The 20,279-nt window shown below is 39.8% G+C and overlaps 1 long non-coding RNA gene across 1 annotated transcript; it reads right to left on the bottom strand.

The window, feature by feature from the left end:
• Positions 1-6,864: 6,864 nt before the first annotated feature.
• Positions 6,865-19,949, bottom strand: LOC148128150 (uncharacterized). Its single transcript, XR_015741376.1, has 3 exons — positions 19,831-19,949; positions 11,231-11,287; positions 6,865-6,913 (listed from the first exon to the last, which is right to left on the bottom strand). It is a non-coding gene; the product is annotated as an uncharacterized LOC148128150 (long non-coding RNA).
• Between the last annotated feature and the right edge of the window lie 330 nt (positions 19,950-20,279).

Below are 20,279 nucleotides of genomic sequence, written 5' to 3'. Positions count from 1 at the left end.
TAAATGCTAAATAAACTGAGACATATAAATCTATAACAACTGAACATCTTCCTTTACTGAGGTATACATTGCTATTCCTTAAAAACATCTTAAGTCTGCATCTGAAATTTCCATCTTTTATAGAACATTTATGGCTACTGTCACAAAATGGTGGACATGGTGATCATGGCCAATCACAAATTTACTTCAGGTTTTAATACATAAAGATGTAGAAATGAATTATATCATAAGTATTTATAGACTACATTTATTTTATAAGTGACTTTTTTTTGCTGACATAAGGATATAGACCAGGGGTTGCCAACCTTTTGGACCTGAGGGACCACCAAATTCATAATTTTAAATCCCGCGGACCCCTGCTTTTTCAGATTTAGGGAGGAGGATACATAGAGCTGCCAGGCTTACTGCCAAAGCCGTGCCTGAGTTCCCAGAGAACTGGAAAGCGAAACCCTAAAATACCTGCTTAGGTCATTGATCCCTTCCCCTTGGCCAATGGCTCCTCTGCCGAAGTTGCAATCCCATTGTAGAGGCTGGTTCCTTCCATGGCTGCGAGAGTCCTTCCATGGGGCAGGGCAGGGAGCGGAGAAAGCAAGAGGGAGGGAAAAGCCACGAAGCAGTTTCTCCAGCTGAACCAGCCATGCCTTCTTTGTTGATGTGGGGGGGCATTTGGAGATGATCCCTAACTTGGGCTGAGAGGCAAAGTGTGTGTGCGTGTGTGTGTGATCAGATCAATCCAGGCGCAGCGGTGGAGTGAGCTCTGGGTTGCTCAACAGTGGCGGCGGAGGCAGCGCTCTCAGGAAGCGAGAGCAAAAAAGCAGCAGCAGCAGCAGTAGTAGGTGGGACTTTGCCTGCCTGTCCAGCAGCTGCGATGCTGCCCGGGTGCTTTTCATGGTTGTTTTTCCTAATTCCCTTGCCTCGCCCCTCATGGACAGCTGCTGGTAAGACATGGGCTTACCAGCTCTCTGCTGCTCCGAGCTTGCCTTCTTCTTTGGGGAGTCATCCCCCCACCCACTTTGGTGTCCTTTATCCTTTCCTTTTTCTAGGGCTCAATCCCTCCTCTTTTCTGCTGTTTCCTTGCTGGCTTCTGGTCTGCAGGAAAATTCCCCACCCATTTTCCTACCAATCGATTATTATTTGGGATTGCGGCTCAGCTTTGTGTTCCCGCACAGCCTGGATTAATTGCTTTGGGGGGATGACATTTCTCTGCAGACCACCAAAATTTTCTTGAGGACCACCGGTGGGCCATGGCCCACCAGTTGGCGACCATTGGTATAGACAACACGCTAATCTGTGTACCATTTTAGAATTCTTTTAGTTTGCTTTAATTTTAGAACACTTGTATATATTATAGAAATTTTAATTTCTAATTTCTTCCTCATAAAAATGTCTTAATGCTTGCCCATAGGAAGTCAAAGGTATTTTTTTTTTAAAAAGGACCCTGGAGTATTGTGAATTCTACCTCTATATGAACAATAGGAATAAATAAAAGCTGTCATGAATTCTTGTAGATAATAATTTTTAAAAATTTTTTTAAAATTTTTATTTATTTATTTATTGGAATTTGTCAAACAAAAATGAGAACAAGAATAAGAGAATAAAAATACAATGACGGGGATGATATGCACTTTAGTGCACTTATACACACCCCTCTACCGACCACTTAAGTATGAAGTAAGATCCACGGAAGCAAATTTTTGACTGAAATTGTGAAAATTTGTAGCTGAGACAACTGAATGAGATAGGGCATTCCAGACTTCGACAACTCTATTACAGAAATTGTTATGTCTTTGGAACTGGTTGGAGTCCCCAACCAGGTCCGCTGTTTGAGCGGGAGCACCAGCCGCTCCCATTGGCTGGCTCCATTTGACAGCCGGCTATAACAGCCCGTTGCCGCCAGCTAACCTGCTAGTTAGAAGGCAGACGCGGCAACCCTTTATTCCCTGTAATAAAGCCTGTTCGTTGTTCACTCTGGCTCTAGCCTCTTCCTTCCACCGCTCCACAACACTGGCGACGAAGGTGGGATATGGTCGAAGGCTAGCCAGACGTGTTTTCCAAAAGAGCTGTGGTCACTGAAGAGCGAAGCCACGGGCGCTGAAGCCGCAGTCACCGACACTCACAAAGAGCACGAAATTTTAAAAAGCCTCCGTAGCTTTTTGAGCTGTAGTCACTGAAAGCGAAGCCACGGGTGCTGTAGCCGCAGCCGCCGGCGCTCACAAAGAGCGCGAAATTCAAAAAGCCTCCGTAGCCTAGAGAGACAGTCACCGCCTGTCAGCGCAAACCATCAGCGCTTTTCTAAGAGCGCGAATTTCGAAATACGACTGACAGGATGAACCCTGCATCTTCAAAATGAATGCTAATCCAGCATTCCCACCATTCAAACCAACCGAGGAAACGTGGGACTCATACAAAAATCGTTTCAGCTATTTCCTTGATGCCATCGGTTTAGCAGACGCTGCGGAACACAGGAAGAAATCCTACTTCCTCAGCTATTGTGGAGCTGCAGTTTTTGACACTGCTACAGCACTAGTCGCCCCTCGCGCTATCAGAAGCGTACCGTGGGATGAACTCCAAGAAATCCTCTCCAACCACTACTCACCAAAACCATCTCAGATAGCCAGGAGATACGCCTTCAGAATTAGAAAACAGGCGGAGGGAGAGTCAATCAACGAGTATATGGCAGCTCTGAGGACAGCTGCCTTGCAGTGTGGGTTCAAAGACTACCTAGAAGACATGTTATTGGACCAGATCGTCTGTGGGGTTAGAGACCTCAGCCTCCAAAGATGTTTGCTAGCAAAAAAGGACTTGAACCTAGCTTTAGCCATGGAGGAAGCCCAAGCTGCTGAGCTCTCTGCCCAATCAGCAGCTGAAATTCAAGGTACTCCGTTAAAACCCAGCAGTTCCACCATCCATTCAGAGGAAGTGCTCAGTGAAGAAGACCCCACAGACTCATCAGACATTAACCACCTAAAGCAACAGAAGCCTTCACAGGTAGGAGCAGGGCAGAGAAACAACTTTGCCCCCAAACAACCTCCCATTTGCCTAACCTGCGGAGGCTCCCACTCTAGGGCATCCTGCAGGTTTAAGAATGCCATCTGCCTGAACTGCCAAAAGAAGGGTCACCTCGCTAGAGTCTGCCTAGCAGGGCGTGCTTTGCCTCAGAGACCTCCACCACCTTCTAATTCCCAAAGGCAAGTGGAGGACTGCTATACCTGCTACCACGCTAACCATACTTCCCAGACTCCCAATAAAATCAAAATTTCTATTTCTTTAGAAGGTAAACCATGCAGGATGGAGGTAGACATGGGATCTGCACTTTCAATCATCTCCTGGGATACCCTAAAGAAGATCCAGCCCAGACTGTCGAAGAAGCAGCTACAGAGATGCCACCTGACACTGCGGGACTACCAGGGCAAGAACATCCCTGTCCTCGGGAAAGGCAAGTTTTTAGTTCAATTCCAAGCCTTTAAAGGCCATTTGCCTTTAGTGGTTGTTAATGGTGCCCTCCCCAGTCTGTTGGGGCTAGATTGGTTCCCCTCCCTCAGCCTTAGTGTAACTGGGATCCATGGTGTCTCAACTTCTGACGTAGATGCACTATTTTCAGATTACTCTGATGTGTTTAGCAGCGAGCTGGGTTGCTATTCTGGCACCCCCATCTCCTTCTCTGTGGACCCCCAGGCAATTCCTCTGCGCCTTAAGCCGCGCAGGGTGCCTTTTGCCATCCGTCCCAAGTTAGACGCAGAATTAGATAAGTTACTAAAGCAAGGGGTGTTAGAACCAACTGATTTTGCCAAATGGGAGACCCCCATAGTCACCTCACTCAAGAAAGATGGCAGTTTAAGAATCTGCGCAGACTATAAAACCACCCTCAACCGTTACCTGCAGGTCAGCGCATACCCTGTCCCTGTTATTCAGCACCTGTTACACACCTTCGAACCCGGCACCATTTTCGCCAAGTTAGATATGTCCCAGGCATACCAACAGTTCCCTGTTGATGATCAGACAGCTGAATTACAAACCATAGTCACACACAGAGGGGCATTCAAGTGTAAACACCTCCAATTCGGTGTAAGTGTAGCCCCGGGTATATTCCAATCACTCATGGAAAGGATTCTCCAAGGTCTCCCAGGGGTTGTCCCTTATTTCGATGACATCTTAGTCTCAGCAATTGACAGACCTCAGCTCATACAGAGGGTCACAGCGGTTCTAGAGAAGTTTAGGCAGCATGGCCTCAAACTTAAAAGGGAGAAGTGCGCCATCGCCACTAGGCAAGTGGACTTTCTGGGATATAGGATAGACGCCTCTGGCATCCACCCAATCGAATCCAAGGTAAAGGCCATCCATGAGGCGCCCACACCAACTAACAAGACAGAGCTCCAAGCTTTTCTGGGGCTACTAAACTTTTATGCCTCATTTCTTCTGCACAAAGCATCTATCGCTGAACCCTTACACAGGCTGTTAGACAAAGAATCCCCCTGGCATTGGGGACCCAAAGAAGCCCATGCTTTCAAGTCAGTCAAATCCTTACTCACATCGGATGCAGTTTTAATTCAATTTGATCAACGACTTCCCCTGGTCCTAGCGGCTGATGCATCCCCTTTTGGAATTGGGGCTGTCCTAAGCCACAGACTTCTCAACGGTTCCGAGGCACCAATTGCCTTCTTCTCTAGGACCTTCTCTACGGCAGAAAGGAACTACAGTCAAATAGATAAAGAGGCCCTGGCTGCGGTGGCTGCAGTTAAAAAGTTTCACGAATTTTTGTTTGGGCACCATTTTGAACTTGTAACTGACCATAAACCTCTCCTGGGACTCTTATCAGGGGATAAGCAAACCCCACAGGTACTATCACCTAGAATGACCAGATGGACTTTGTTCCTGCCACTTACTCATTCAAGTTGGTGCATCGACCTGGCAAAAACTTGAGTCATGCCGATGCCCTTAGTCGCTGCCCCCTACCAGTCCCAGTCGAAGACCCAGCACCGGTTCACGCCATTTTTGAAGTTAATGAACTTAAATTACCGGTTACAGCCGAGGACATTGCTGCGCACTCAAAAAAAGACAAGATAATTGCCCAGGTACTGGACTGGGTGGGAAGGGGGTGGCCGGAAACTCAATGTACCATTGACTTTGCTCCTTTTAAAACCCGTAAGCAGGAACTATCGAAGCTACAAGGATGTCTGTTGTGGGGTACAAGGGTAGTCATTCCAGCCACTCATTTGACACGTGGACCAACTCAGAAGGCGATGGAGAAGTGCGACTGATGCCGACCCAGCCCAACCTTCCAGCACCAAGGACTCCCTGCCGGTACCAGTCTGCTCAGACGGAAGCTCCCTGCAGGACCCGGTCTACCCCGTCGACCAGGAGAGTTTGCTGGAGGACCCGAGCTTCCAACTAGAGACACCGAACCAACAGCCAAGCGAACCTGTTTGCCAGCCGGACCTAACGACTCGCCAAGGTCAGCCCGAACAGGGGGACTTACCGAACTTGCAGAACACCACACCTGACCTAGCCCATTCCCCAACAACCTCGGAGGCAATTCCCGGGGGCAAGGACTTGACGCCAGCCAGCAGTTTACCCGGGTTGCGACGTTCTTGTCGCCAGCGCAGACAACCGACTTACCTAAAGGACTACGCATGTTCCCAGCTGGGGGAAAGGAGTGTTATGTCTTTGGAACTGGTTGGAGTCCCCAACCAGGTCCGCTGTTTGAGCGAGAGCACCAGCCGCTCCCATTGGCTGGCTCCGTTTGACAGCCGGCTATAAAAGCTGGCTGTCGAGCAGAGCCAGCCCGTTGCCGCCAGCTAACCTGCTAGTTAGAAGGCAGACGCGGCAACCCTTTATTCCCTGTAATAAAGCCTGTTCGTTGTTCACTCTGGCTCTAGCCTCTTCCTTCCGCCGCTCCACAACAGAAATCATATTTTTTACAGTCAAGTTTAGAATGATTTACATTGAGTTTAAAGCGGTTGTTCGCGCACGTATTATTGTAATTAAAACAGAAAAAGTCATTTTCAGGTAAAACATTACTATGTATAATTTTGTACACAAAACCTAAATCTGATTGCAAGTGACACAGTTCTAAGTTATCCAAACCGAGAATTTTGAGCCTAGTAGCATAAGGAATTTTATTGTGTACAGAAGAGTGCAAGACTTTTCTTGCGAAGTACTTCTGAACCCCCTCAATTGTACTGATGTCAGATATATGGTGGGCATTCCAAACAGTTGAACAATAAAATGGGTCTAGCATAAGGTTTATAAGCTCTAATTAGCAATACAATGTTTCCTGAAAAAAGCAATTTACAAAATTAAGTTTACAATTCTTAATGCTTTTTTAGCAATGCTGTTAAAGTAAACTTTGGAGCATAAATCATCAGAGATAAGTACACCTAGTACCGTTTATGTCTTTCTTATTCACAGTTCTTATGTGGAGGTATTATGTGGCAGCTACCTGTCTGTTTGAATTCTAATGTCCCAAAGATTCTTCATTTTCTCTTACTTTGTCTATTGTGTGGCCTCACTAATTCTTGCTTGTGGGGGGAAATGGCACTGCAGATATCCCGACTGATTTGGAATATCTGGCTCCTTCGTATCAACTTCTTTATAATGTTATCTTGAATTTAATACTAAATGTTATTTTTAAAGAATCATTTTGAAAGCATCCAGTTAATTGCAAACAAGAATGAGCAGATCAATCTCACCATTGTTGTGACTTTTGTCATGCCATTGTTTGTGGTCAGTCTGTGCAATTTTCTTCACCTTTTTTTTTTTTACAGAGGTGGCATTTGCTGTCTGTTGCTACTTTGCTGTTTTCTCAATTCTGGCTTTGTATACATTTGTTCTTAAGAGTCTTGAGAGCCAAAATTAACCCCTTTTCTTCATTTTTCTTGCTCTTAGCCTGGTACCGTTGTATCTGCTTTGCCTGCTGTTTTTTTAAAATATACTGTTATTATATGCATAACAATGTCAAATCAGTTCTTTAACTGGGGTTGGCCTTCAAATGCATTGAATTCTTCCCAAGAATTTAGGATATCATAACGTATTGGTGTAGTATATGTACAAATCCAAACAGTGCAAGATTTTTTGTAATTGACAGTTGGATATTTTGTAATGTGCTGATTCTCTAAGTATCATCCAATATTGCTGTAGCATCTAGTGTGCCAATGATCACACCTCAACTGGTTTTGACATAATCTTTCAATTTTGATTTTCAGATCGTGATGCTTTGTCATCTCCCATCCTTTGTCTTCTATTCTACTATTCCCTGGTATTGCTACATCAATTATTCATACTTTTCTTCTTTTCAACCACAATTAACTCTGGTGTGTTATGTGTCAAGATTTTATCAGTTTGTATTTGAAAATCCCACATTTAACCAGCTCATTTTCAACTGCCTTTTGAACTCTAGAATAGTTTTTGTGATATACGTGGCCATAGAAATTTGATTAATAAATATAAATATATAAGTAAATAATTCTGTAAAGTGAATAATGTTTTAGATTTAAATCATGCTTTATAAAGTGAGTGAACAGTTTTTTGTATTTGTTTAAGAACTTCTTGTAATCTATTTACTTGCCGTCTAAATTAAGATCAAATTAGAAAAAAAATGTTCAGGAAAACTGTACAACATCAGATTCTGAAATAAAATTAGAATTATGTGCTTTCTGAATCTTAATTTCCATATGAATGATAATACTTCAAAACCTGTTTAGTGAATATGTGATACAGCTATATAGTATTCTGTATCTAAAATTTATAATAAAGTATTCAGATTTAATTTTATATAGGTAAGAGATATGGGCAGACCATATCTATGAGGAAGATGGACAGTTTCAAAATTTGATCAAGATAGACAGACAGACATAGAGCTATACAGTATTTATAGATATAATATTTCCAATTTGTAGAAAATAAATCTTGCTGAATAGGGCATCTACCTTTCTAATGCAGTTATAATAATTGAAGGTGAATCCTTGACTAAACTGGGTCAAAAATAGGAATTATATCATCTCTAAATTGGAATCGAAGATCCATCTTTGGCAGAATAAAATATTATGAGGTTACAGTGTTGACAGGAAGAGCTGACATGATCCTGATTGGATTATAAAGGGATTAAGTAGTAATGGGATAAGGAAGATAGTCCCATAGTGAAAAGACAAAATGGATGACTGTTAAGAACAGACTTAAAGGTCCTGCAAGTTCAACACTGTAGTCATCGGTTTGTCAATATTAGAAGACTGGGGAAAAGCTTGATAATGTCTATTTGAGTGATTTCTAGATATTAAATTACAAAAATGCTTAGTGCCAGCTTCAACACTTATGCAGGCCACATCATCTCAGTCTTTTTAATAAACTGTCACATGTGACAGACACAGGAATGGGAAAAACAATATTTAATCATTCGAGAATTATTTTTCTGTTTAAGAAAACCAGAAAAGAATAATTAGGGATCACACTGATTATGCTGTTATTGGATCATTGCACAATGCAAAGTGAAAGAAAAGTACTTTCAGCTGGAGCTCAGATGAAAAACATTTATAAATTGAACAGGATTAATAAATGAATAATTGGTGTTTCCTATGTCAGAAGTGTACCTTTGGATTTTATAGCAAGACTTCTGTGAAATACCGGAAATTATGTCCTTGGAATAAGGATTATTAAGTAAACAACAGAAAGCAGCTGGTGTTCACCAGAATCCATGTGGCTTTAATTATTTTTCTCTCTTGTTCCTTTTTTTTTTCTTTTTTCCTGAAGAGATAGCAGATATAGGAATTTTGTGCTTGCAAATGGTTGGAAGCCATGTCCCTCAGGGCTGTACGGGCTCTTTGTTGCTCTTCTCTTTGTATACCAAAGACTGCACCTCAAAGAAATCCTCTGTTAAAGTACTGAAGTTTGCAGACAATGCACTGGTCATTGACCTCATTTGAGACTGTGATGAGTCTGCATATAGATGGGAGCTTGAACAACTGGCCCTGTGGCACAAGCTGTAACAATCTGGGGCTGAACATGCTTAGAATTGTAGGGATGAGAGTGGATTTTAGGAGGAGCCTTTTTTATATTACCACTTCTTACTGTATTTGACAGCACAGTATCAGCAGTAGAGTCCTTTGGGTTTTGGGATTCTGTAATCTCCCAGGATTTGAAATAGACACTTAACATTGGAACAATCATTAAAAAGGCATAACAAAGAATGTACTTCCTGCATCAGCTCAGGAAGTTCAGACTGCCACAGGAGCTATTGATACAGTTCTATAGAAGAATTGTTGAATTTGTCATTTGTACTTCTATAACTGTCTGGTTTGGTTCAGTAACCAAAGAGGACAGGTACAGACCTCAGGACTGCAGAAAAAACAATTTCAACCAGCCTGACTTCCATAGAAAGACCTGTATATTGCATGGGTCAGGAGGATTGAAAATATATCTGCAGACCTCTCACATCCTGGACACAAACACCATTTCAATTCCTCCCATTGGGATGGTGCTATAAGGCATTGCATGCCAAAACAACTAGACACAGCAACAGTTTTTCCCCTGTGCATTGAACTCTGCTGAACGCCTACATAATTCTTACAGTTCTGTCAATGTCTATGTATATTTACCCAAGTAGTGTGGGTCAGTATTATTTATCCTTATTGTTATCTTCTTTACTACAGTATACTTACTACTGTTATACTTCTTTACTTTATTATCTCCCCCTTTATTGGGATGATGATGATTATTATGTTGCCACTTGTCCAAAATTCAAGTTGATCCCAGTTCCAATTTCAAAGCAACCATATTTTGTGCCTAGGTTTTACAAATGTGAATATTATTCTTGGTGTTTCATGGATCCATCCCTGCTTTGCCTGCTTCAGATCTAATGTTATTAGACTGTTGTCCTTAATAAAGAGAACTGGTATGAATAGAAGAGAATTATTTATTGGCCAAGTGTGGTTAGACACACAAGGAATTTGTCTTGGTGTAAATACTCTCAGTATACATAAAAGAAAAGATACATTCATCAAGAATCATAAGGTACAACATTTAATTAGTGATAGGGTACAAATAGGCAATCAAATCAGTCAATAAAAATCATTAGGATATACAAACAACAAAGTTACAGCAATGCAATTACAAGTGGAGGGGATGGGTGATAGGAGTGATGAGAAGGTTAACAGTAATAGTAGTGCAGACTTTGTAAATAGTTGGACAGTGTTGAGGGAATTATTTGTTTAGCAGAGTGATGGCATTTGGGAAAAAACTGTCTTTGTGTCTAGTTGTTCTGGTGTGCGGTGCTCTATAGCGTCATTTTGAGGGAAGGAGTTAAAACAGTTTATATCCGGGATGTGGGGGATCTGTAAATATTTTCACAGCCCTCTTTTTGACCCGTGCAGTATACAGGTCCTCGATGGAAGGCAAGTTGGTAGTAATGGTTTTTTCTGCAGTCCTAATTATCTTCTGAAGTCTGTGTCTGTCCTGTTGGGTTGCAGAGCCAAACCAGACAGTTATAGAGGTGCAGATGATAGATTCAATAATTCCTCTATAGAACTGTATCAGCAGCTCCTTGGGCAGTTTGAGATTTCTGAGTTGGTGCAGAAAGAACCATCTTTGTTGTGCTTTTTTAATGACGTTTTTGATGTTAGGTGTTCATTTTACTTTTTACATGATAGTGTAATATCAGCACTATTAATCCATTTAATAGTGGATTATATTATATTATTATTATACATTGTGTTGACATATTTTAACATATGTTTACTCTTCTTGGATTTTAGAACACTTTTGAAAATCTGTACAGGTAGTCCACAACTTACAACAGCTTGTTTAATGACTGTTCAAAGTTACAACGGCACTGAAAAAAGTGATGGTTTTTCACACTTGCGACTGTTGCAGCATCCCCATGGTCATGTGATCAAAATTCAGACGCTTTGCAACTGACTCATATTTTTGACGGTTGCAGTGCCCCGGGGTCATGTGATCACCTTTTGCAACCTTCTGACAAGCATAATCATTGAGGAAGCCAAATTCATTAACAGCCGTATTACTAAGTTTACAACTACAGTGGTTCACTTAATAACTGTGGCAAGAAAGGTTATAAAATGGGTCAAAACTCACTGAACAAATGTCTTGCTTAGCAACAGAAATGTTGGGCTCAGTTGTGGTTGTAAGTCAAGGACTACCTGTACGGCATTTATTCCGTCTACTATGTAACAAGCATACAAGCACCATGTTATATGGAAAATTTTTGATTATGCATACTTACCAAAAATCTGCTGTTTGCAGCCAAGCTTTAAAATGCAAGGCATTTGTTTAAACTCATCTAAGAGAGACAAACAACTGAAGTTAATTTGTACATTTTTCAGTTTGGAACTTATCCATTGCAAATGACCAAGATGCAGCTATTTTTGACTGAATAATAATCATCCATCTGATGAAGTAGTCTATAGTTTGCAAAAACATGCTAAAATAAATATGTTGGGCTTCAAGAATTACAAAGTTGTTTTTATTGCATTGTATTCTAATAAGTTGCTGCAGCAACCTAATAACATTCATTATTTGGATTCAGATACAAAATTAGGACCAGTGATTTACTAGGTTAACTAATTACCTAGGATCTGATTAATGCAAAACTTCTTACTATGGAATATCTCCTGTATTTATACTTATCAACATTATCTAGTGTTTTGTGGGGCAAGAATATAAATTTGATGAAACTTATCTACTCACCTCCAGCCATCAGTAACAAAGAGGCTGAGACTGAGAACCTATAATAACTGGCTTGTGGGAAATGACAGTAGCATAAATCTATTTTGCTTCACTTGTCTTAGGTTGTCAGTTTACATTTTCAGTAAAGAATGGAAGTAAAGGTATCAGGTATATTTATAAAGCAGGATAGATTGCTTTGCCTTCAAAGATGATGCAGCTTGCAGGATAGGTATAAGCATCATATCCACCACCTGACGACGTATTTTCTTGCCACCCCATTTTTTGCAAGGTTGATCCATACGTCATGTAACCTTTAAGATGACAGCTTGAATGTCTAATAAGATTGAATTATTCAAAAGCCATTAAAGATTGGTTTCATGGTAGTGATAACATGCCCTCCTGTACTTACCTCCCTGAGCTCTTTTTTTTTTCCATTCTGAACTTTCAAAGCACAACATTAAAAGCAAGCATATAAAACAATTTCACACAAAATGAATTATGCATATGTTGTTTTTGGCATCATGTTATGAGTATACTTCACACCCTCCTTTACTAACATTTATACATCTTTAAAAATATGATGTCAGCAAAAGTTATTTCCATATTCTTACCCTTCCAATTTATACTACTGAAAAATTGAATATTTAATAAATAAATAACAAAAATAGTTGTTATTTATTAGATAGATAAAAACAAAGTATTTATTTATTTGAATCTCTATTCAAGGCAAAGATTAACTTGAAATTAATCTGGTTATTACAGTGTTTTGATTGTACACAAAATAATAAGCATCCTGTTTATTGTTATAGGACCATTGCAAAACTGCCAAAAAATGGTGAAAATTGGGACACTGTGGAGTCAACCTTAGGTTTCTGTTAACTAATCAAAAAATTAGGTGCTGTCTTTTAAGGTAAATATGCTACAGAATAATTATGATTAATTTTTATAGAATGGGGCTGTTCATTGAGTTGGGAAAGTCCCTAAGTTCAGACTATCTAACACCTGCTGTTATTTCAGCTGTTAATGCTAATTACCCATCACAGCTACATGTTTGACTTTATTTACTATGAAAACAAGCATGGCTTGCTTTTACTCATTTCTTTTCATACATATACATATATCATAATAATCTAAGGAAGCTTTACATAAGTTCCTTGTCCATTCCTTCCTCCAATCCAAATGTGTATAATAAATGATACCCACAATGGCCAGAGTCTCCTAAAGCACATTAGTCTAGAGCAGTGGTGGCTAACCTTTTGGGGCTCCTATGCCGAAAATTGCACACTTGCGCATGCCAGCATCCAGAAGGCAATGCACATGCCCCCCCCAGGTCCCCTGTGCAAACGCGCACAATCCCCCCCCGGGGGAAAGGCCTAAAACGGGTCAAAAATCAGCTGGGAGGTATGCACATGTGCCATGAGGTAACTTTGGCTGGGGCTCATGTGCCCGCACAAATGGCTCTGCATGCCACCTGTGGCATGCATGCCATAGGTTCGCCATCATGGGTCTAGAGCAACCTTTTCTATTTCAGTTCTGGCTGAGGAATTCTAGGTGGTGATATCCACATATCTTAAAGTTTTCAAGGTTGAAAAGGTTGAAAAACACTGGAATAGAGGGGTCTTTTTTGCAGTTCCAGGCAGATGGCAAAACCAAAAGGGGACATGCTTAATCATTTGATGAATTTATATCCTTAAAAGTAAAAACTCCAAAGTTGGGAGTGTTTACAGGCTTGTGTTAGGTTTAATCCAATATATACTGACACATTGTCTTGTTTTCCTTCTCTTATAGCTGCTTTGAGCTACAACAAAATTTTGATTTAGCGGACATTGATATGATGACTTCACATGCAGCTGGCCAGATTTCTCAAGTTCTTTGCTAGTTGCATCATGATGTCATTTGTAAAGATGCCATTAACAAATGAAGGATGTAAGCCAGGGCTGTCAAAAACCCAGCCAGTGTGGCCAGATGCGTCATGTGTTGTCCACACCCATACCCAGTTTAGTGAAGGGGGAAAAAGTCCCAATATGTCACGTGACACCACCATGACAATATGAGTTTGACCCTGATGTAAGCTGGCAGAAATGTTGTAATTTTTAATCATTTGCATAATTATGTCATCACACAAATGACTCAAATTGCTACAGAGACACACTTTCTTATTTAATAAGTGTTCATTAGTAATGAACATTCTTTCCTCCAATCAGTCTACTAAAACATTCCAAGGCTTTGTCTGCAATGATTTTGGCAAACAAATTTCAAGATATTATTTTTAGAATATATTAATTCACATTATTTAAATATGTTTTCAGCTGCTATGTTACAAAGATAGGAAAGAGATAAATTCTTATCCTGGTCTCTACTTTGATTTCTGATATCTTGCATTAATAAAAAACATATATGACGTTCCTTCATACGTATACTGTTTGGTTCGAACTTATTCTATAAAGAACAGGAGATACAACCTGGTAACGGAAAAAAGGCTTGGACTGTGAAATGCTGCAATCATTATAAAATACATACCACTTGCAAAGTGCCCAAATTGTGATCATGTGACTTGTGGGGATACTGCAATAATTGTAAGAGCGAGTACTACTCAAAGTTACTTTTTTTCAATGCTATTGTAACTTCTAATAGTCACTAAACAAATGGTTGTAAGATAGGACTACTTGTATATAGAATCAATATGAATTGTGTATATCTAGTACAGATTCTTTTAAGATGTCACAGAAAGAGATACTTTGTTATGTTAGGCCTCCCGCTCCCCTTGGAGGAAGGGGGAAATTTATCTATTTTTACGCTGTGTATAGCTTGTGTAATACATTTAGTTGTAATGACCCTCAGGAAGCAGTACATAACTAATTTGATCCTTAGTAGGAGCCATAAGATGTATGTAGTCAGATGTTCTCCTCTGTACCATGACTGATTCTATTTTGGAATTCTCATGGCTTTTCCATAAAGAAGTCATCCATAACAGATTTCTGTTGCCAAAACACTTGCACAACTCTGCTAAGCCTCATTATCTTTCTCCTCACTCCCTCACTCCCTCCTTCTTTATTTCTTTTTCTTTCTGTCCCTTCCTTCCATCCCCCCCTTTTTTGTCCCTTTTTCTTTCTTTCCCTTTTCTCTTTCTCTTCTTCCTTCTCTCTTTCTCTCTCTCTCTTTTTTTTCTCTTTTTCCCTCTCTCAGGCTCACCCCATTGACTTTGTGCACCGCTCCGTTTGGACTTGTTTGGGCAGGTACCTCCGGTGCCAGGGGCTCAATGGGATAGACCTACAGGGCCTTGCCCCGAAAGCGGCGGCGGCAGCGGGGTGTTTGAAAAGGAGAGCAAAGCCACTCTGGCTTTGCTCTCCTTTCCCAATGCTGCGTTCAGGGCGAGGCCCCACAGGATCACCCCATTGAGCACCTTGCACCAGAACATGCAAGTCAGTGGGGTGATCCTGCAGGGCCTCTCCTCAAACGCAGTGGCGACGGGGAGATTTTTTCTCACCCCTGAATTGTTCCCTGCCGCTCACCTCCAGTGCCCCCCTGCCGCCTCTTAGCACCCCCTGCCAGCCCCCTTGCCTCTTAGCGCTCCCCTAAGGCATCCCACTGCCCCCCAAGGGGTGGTACTGCCCACTTTGGGAACCCCTGCTCTAGTCACATGTAAGACTACAGGCAAGACCTTTTTTTTAAAAAAAAAGTGCAGCTATTTAATCATTGAATAGTCTTAATGTTTTAAATGAGGAACAGATAATTTCAGGCAGCCAAAAATTATCAGATTATAACTTCTGTATTCTATATTTATCCTTGGAATAGGTCATTCTTTTTCTTAGGACTTGTTTACAAAATCAGCTATTTGAAAAGTAAGCATACCATCATTATTAAATTAAGTTTGAGACTATGTGCATATTCTAAAATTAATACTATTGATTTAGATAATATATATATAATTATTACTGTGTTGTGGATACACCTGTGAGAATATTGGAATAAAGTAGCTACTGTTTACTGAGAATTTGTATGAGGGTTTATTGCTGAAAGATAATCAGGACATAAAATCTTTGCATTTATGTTTAAGTGGGAATTTCAACAGAAACTTGAAGGGATAGCTTCCAGATAGCCTCTCCAGTCACCTTTTCTCTGTCTTCCTGATTTGAATTGAAATACTATATGCTATGGGATGCTGACTTTTGCCTGAGGTTAATCACCTTCTTTTAAGCTCTGCAGGGAAGTCAAACTGCCCTTGATTTATATGTGCGGATGGACATTTTGTAGCTGTGGGGCACTACGGCTGCCAGAAACAGCCTGTGGATAGAGGACAAAAGAGTGTGAAATTAGCAGAAACAAGAATGATCTGTAAACTCTGACAAGTGATCGTGGGTGCAGCCTGCTCCACAGCTTCCATCCAATCAGGCAGAGTGATTTGCTTTGCCTATCCACATCCCTTCATTCTGTAGCCCATCTTGGAAGAAACATTACCCAAATACCAACTCAAAAGAAGGGGATCTTATGCTTGCCTTTTTTTTTTTTTTTTTGCATTGTTTACTCTCATAATCTGCCTAAGGACTGGTTCATAGTGCAGGTGCATTCTTTGGGGGATAATGTGTTGGCACTAGCCCTTTTCTGAGTGCTGGTGCTCATTCTTTGTTCACCTTGAGAACTTCTCTTAAAATGGTAAATGTTCTTAATAGCAATACTGTAGCACAACAGGATGACCATTTAAGAAAATAGTAATAAGTTTACTCGATGCAAGTTCTGCTGGAAAAATAGGTACAATACTATACCAGGTTTTTTTTTCAAACTTAAAAACTAAAAGAAATCTTGGCCAGTGACTTTTCTCATCTAGGCAATGATGAGCCCATTCTCACTTTACTTTATGTTACTGTGAAATTTCTCCTCTCTGTTTCTCTCCATTGTACAGAAGATCCTTGCTGAAATGATGCTCACCAGCCTATCTTTCTCAATGTTCTATGTCAAAAGTAAGCAGCTAGATGCATTTGGAAAACTCATAAGTCTGAAGTGAAGAATGATAATCCCGTTCCTCCTCCCAGAAACTACGGTAGTACTGGTACATATAATATGCTGCTAGTATTTCAGGGGTGATAAAGGACTAACATTAATAACCATTGAGTCTTTGAACCTCTACTCACCTGTCTTTGTATGAAGAAAGAAGTATTAGCCTATGATATAAAAAAAATCAATGGTCTGCTAGAACCTTTTCCAACTACTGTAACAAATTTTATTGAAGGGGATATGCTTTTTTGAGCTGCAATTCACTTCATCTGATGCATGGAGCTGCTTGACTGATGTAAAATGTAACTTGTAGTGAAGGAGGGGAAGACAGGTTGGTCATGGAGATGCAGGTTACGTGCCAATACAGATCATAGTAACAGTCCACTGGTTTGTTGAGAGCTTTTGAGGAAGCTTGAAACCTGTTGATGTATATGGTGTCGGTTCAGCAATCTCTTGCTCAACAGTATTTTTTTAATGGTTATTTAAAAAATATGTAATAAAATGCCTTGGGGGGAAGTCTAAATGCCCCGGTATCAGTTTGCCCTGGTTTTAAGTCTTGAGCTCAAACTTGTGTCCATTAATTCTTTTGTGCAAAATTTTCTCCATTTGTCCTATCAGGGTTCCAAGTAATAGTCCCATAGCAAAACTCTAAGGTGAGTGAATTTCTCAAATAATAGCTTTATTGGAAATATAATATTGGCACAGATCTGGTGAAAACCAACTCTGAAGACTCTTGTGGTTTTTCACCTAATTAAAAGTAAAAGGTTATCATTTTTCCCAAATAATCAATCACATGGTCCAATCACGATGCAGTCTAGCAGCCAGGTGACATCACTCTGCCTTCTTCTGACCAGGTGTGAGCATGTCCTTGGTTTCCAAGAGAAAGTATTTTGTTTTGGCTACAGAATCCCAACTATCTCAAATCCCTCCTTCCTATCCCTCAGCTCCAGTGTGGCAACACTGAAGTGGTCAAAAATGGCTTCGATCAGGTCAGCTTCTGGGTTGACATATCCTCTGTTAAGGGGACATTGCTGACAAATGACAGTACATATTGCATTAAAGGAACAACACTTGAAAGCTCCTCTAATCTTATGGGTGTACTTGTTATGACTTGTGATAGTGCTGTTGGTATAAATGTGGAGTCTAAGTAGACAGCTGGGTTTGTTGTGGGGTCTGGTTTCCAAGTTAACATTTTTGTCCTATTGTTTCTTGTACTTGTGAGAGCCTGTTTCAGGTTGGGTAGTTATCCACAAGTAATCTTTGGAGTGGAAGGTCATTTTGGTATTAATTTTAATAGAAAGCAAGCTTTTAAGAAAAAAGGAAATTGCCCATGGATCTGAATTCTGCTCTTGGATGAAGCAGAATCACCGAATCCGTATGTTAGATGGAATTTTCGGTGATAGTGTTAGAGGGTGCTTTCTGATAAGCATTACTGATCAAAAGCCCTGTTTAGTACACACTTTCCTTTTTAATGTATATTCTCTGAAAAGAAAAATGGTACTGGTAGGAACATAGAGGATGGTTGTTAGATTGAGGATGCAAAATTACCATGCTTACCATGCAAAATTATATGGATGAGACAAAGTACATAATAAAAACCTAACTGAGAATCACTCCCAACTCTAAATCGAAGACATACAAGCAACCATAATGTAGTATTTTTAGCAATTCCATGGAGTCAAATGCATTTTACCACAAGGTACTTAAATGTAACATGAGATGCAATTGGGAATGATGTGTATAGCTTCTTCTCCTTCCTCCCCCTTTTTCCTCCTTTTCCTCTTCCCCTTCTATTTGTAAAATTTATTCATTTAAAATATGTTTTAAAATGCTAAGTAGCAATGAATGATGCTGACCTCTCTATCTCAGATGCTGTTCCAAACAGAAAAGCCTTCAGGCACAGTAATTAGTAAAATTCTAAAAATGATATATTGATATGCAATGCAGCCTCTGACATAATTCTCTCCCTTTCCTCCTGATTGTTGGGGGTCCCTCTCCCCCACAGGGATAAGAAACCAGGAACATAGCTTGCAAAAGAAATAATTTAGCACATCTTTGTTTTTTTATACTTATTCTGATGATATTTTTCCTGCTTTTCCATAAACAAAAAAAGCTCTTGGATGTTACTGGTTATCTGGAATTTTATTTTGTAACCCCACAAGATAAATACTCAGAACTTACAGTTAATATTTTACAGATCAGTCTTTTTCCATTATAATTGGTGAAGCAATCTGATTGTGAAAAAGATAAAACAAAAATAGAATTGATGCACGGAAAAATATTCTGGAAAACACTTGCATGTTTTTAATAGAATCATATTTTTGAATTAGTTAGAGCCTTGGTTAATTTCGAGCCTCAGTTCATTTCTCTTATATGTGATTTGGAACTTAAGCCCTCACTTCAGAAATTTCTACTTAATTATCAGACTGTGTATTTTGGCTTTAATACGACCATCTTTCTCACTGGAGTCTGGTGAATTGAGGATGTGGAATGTTCTGAAATTAAGACATTAATTATATTAAGGTTGGTTAACTCACCAGTTTTATTTCTCAGTGTGTTCTTAATTACAATTACAATCATCTAACATCATTTAAAATTTTTACTTTGGGAATTTCTCTATTACAAATCTAACTTTATAATTAGTTTATTTGCATTCTCTTAACCCTCTATTAACAAATCAAATTTCAGTAGTTTCAACCATGTCTTTGATCACAGTGCAAGTAATTCACCAACTTGGTCTTGTTTCCCATGGATATTTAAATTTCAGTGATGCAAGGAAGTTTACCATGGCCTAGAAAATTAACATTACATTAACATTTTTAACTTACTGCAAATCGGTAATGAATTCTTTGGTTTTGTTTATATTATATCTATCTATAGAAACCACATTAATTGAGGAGTTAATGGTTCATCAATTGTTTGTAAATTAAGGTAAGGAATAAATTCTCATAAAGTGTTTATCTTATGTACTCCGCAGCTGCAATCACAATTTATTTCAAACTGAATAAAAGAGTCATTGAAACATTTCAATGATTTGCTTCTGGCAAATTTGGTTTTAAAATAATTCTTCCATAATGAGGATAAGAATAAAGGGAGAATTAACAGACCATGGATGGAAACCATTTTAAGAAATAAAAGCGGCTTCATCATTTTATATAAACTTACGTATTATGATTCATTTGCAAGTTAGGAACAGTACACCTTCCTCCCTTGTTTGTTGCTTCTCTCAGACTAGAGAGCTTTGGTTCATTAGTCTGGTGTTCCATACTAGAGACTTCAAGTTCTCCTTATTTAGAAAGAATTTATATAATTTTTGATTGTAGTAGTCAGTAGCAATAAACACTGTAATGATTTATTTGAGACATTGTGGTTGCATCATTAGCTGGAGCACTGGGTAACATCATGGGACAACATCACTGATTAAATACATAGCTGGGAGGGGTTAACTAAAGTCTGTTTTATTATTTGACTCATTTCGCAATTTTGATATGAAATAGTCCAAAGAATATGCCCCAAACCCACCTTTTCATCTATTTGGATCTACTTTTCCCAGTATTGCTGATCCTCCAAAGCAAACACTCCCTGGCTAGCATGATATAAGGAGAAATTTCCTG

Source organism: Pseudonaja textilis, chromosome 1, assembly GCF_049901715.1.
Source record: "Pseudonaja textilis isolate UNSWEBS1 chromosome 1, rPseTex1.2, whole genome shotgun sequence".
Classification (NCBI taxonomy): Eukaryota; Metazoa; Chordata; class Lepidosauria; order Squamata; family Elapidae; genus Pseudonaja; species Pseudonaja textilis.
This window is presented reverse-complemented; position numbering and strand designations above follow the sequence as displayed.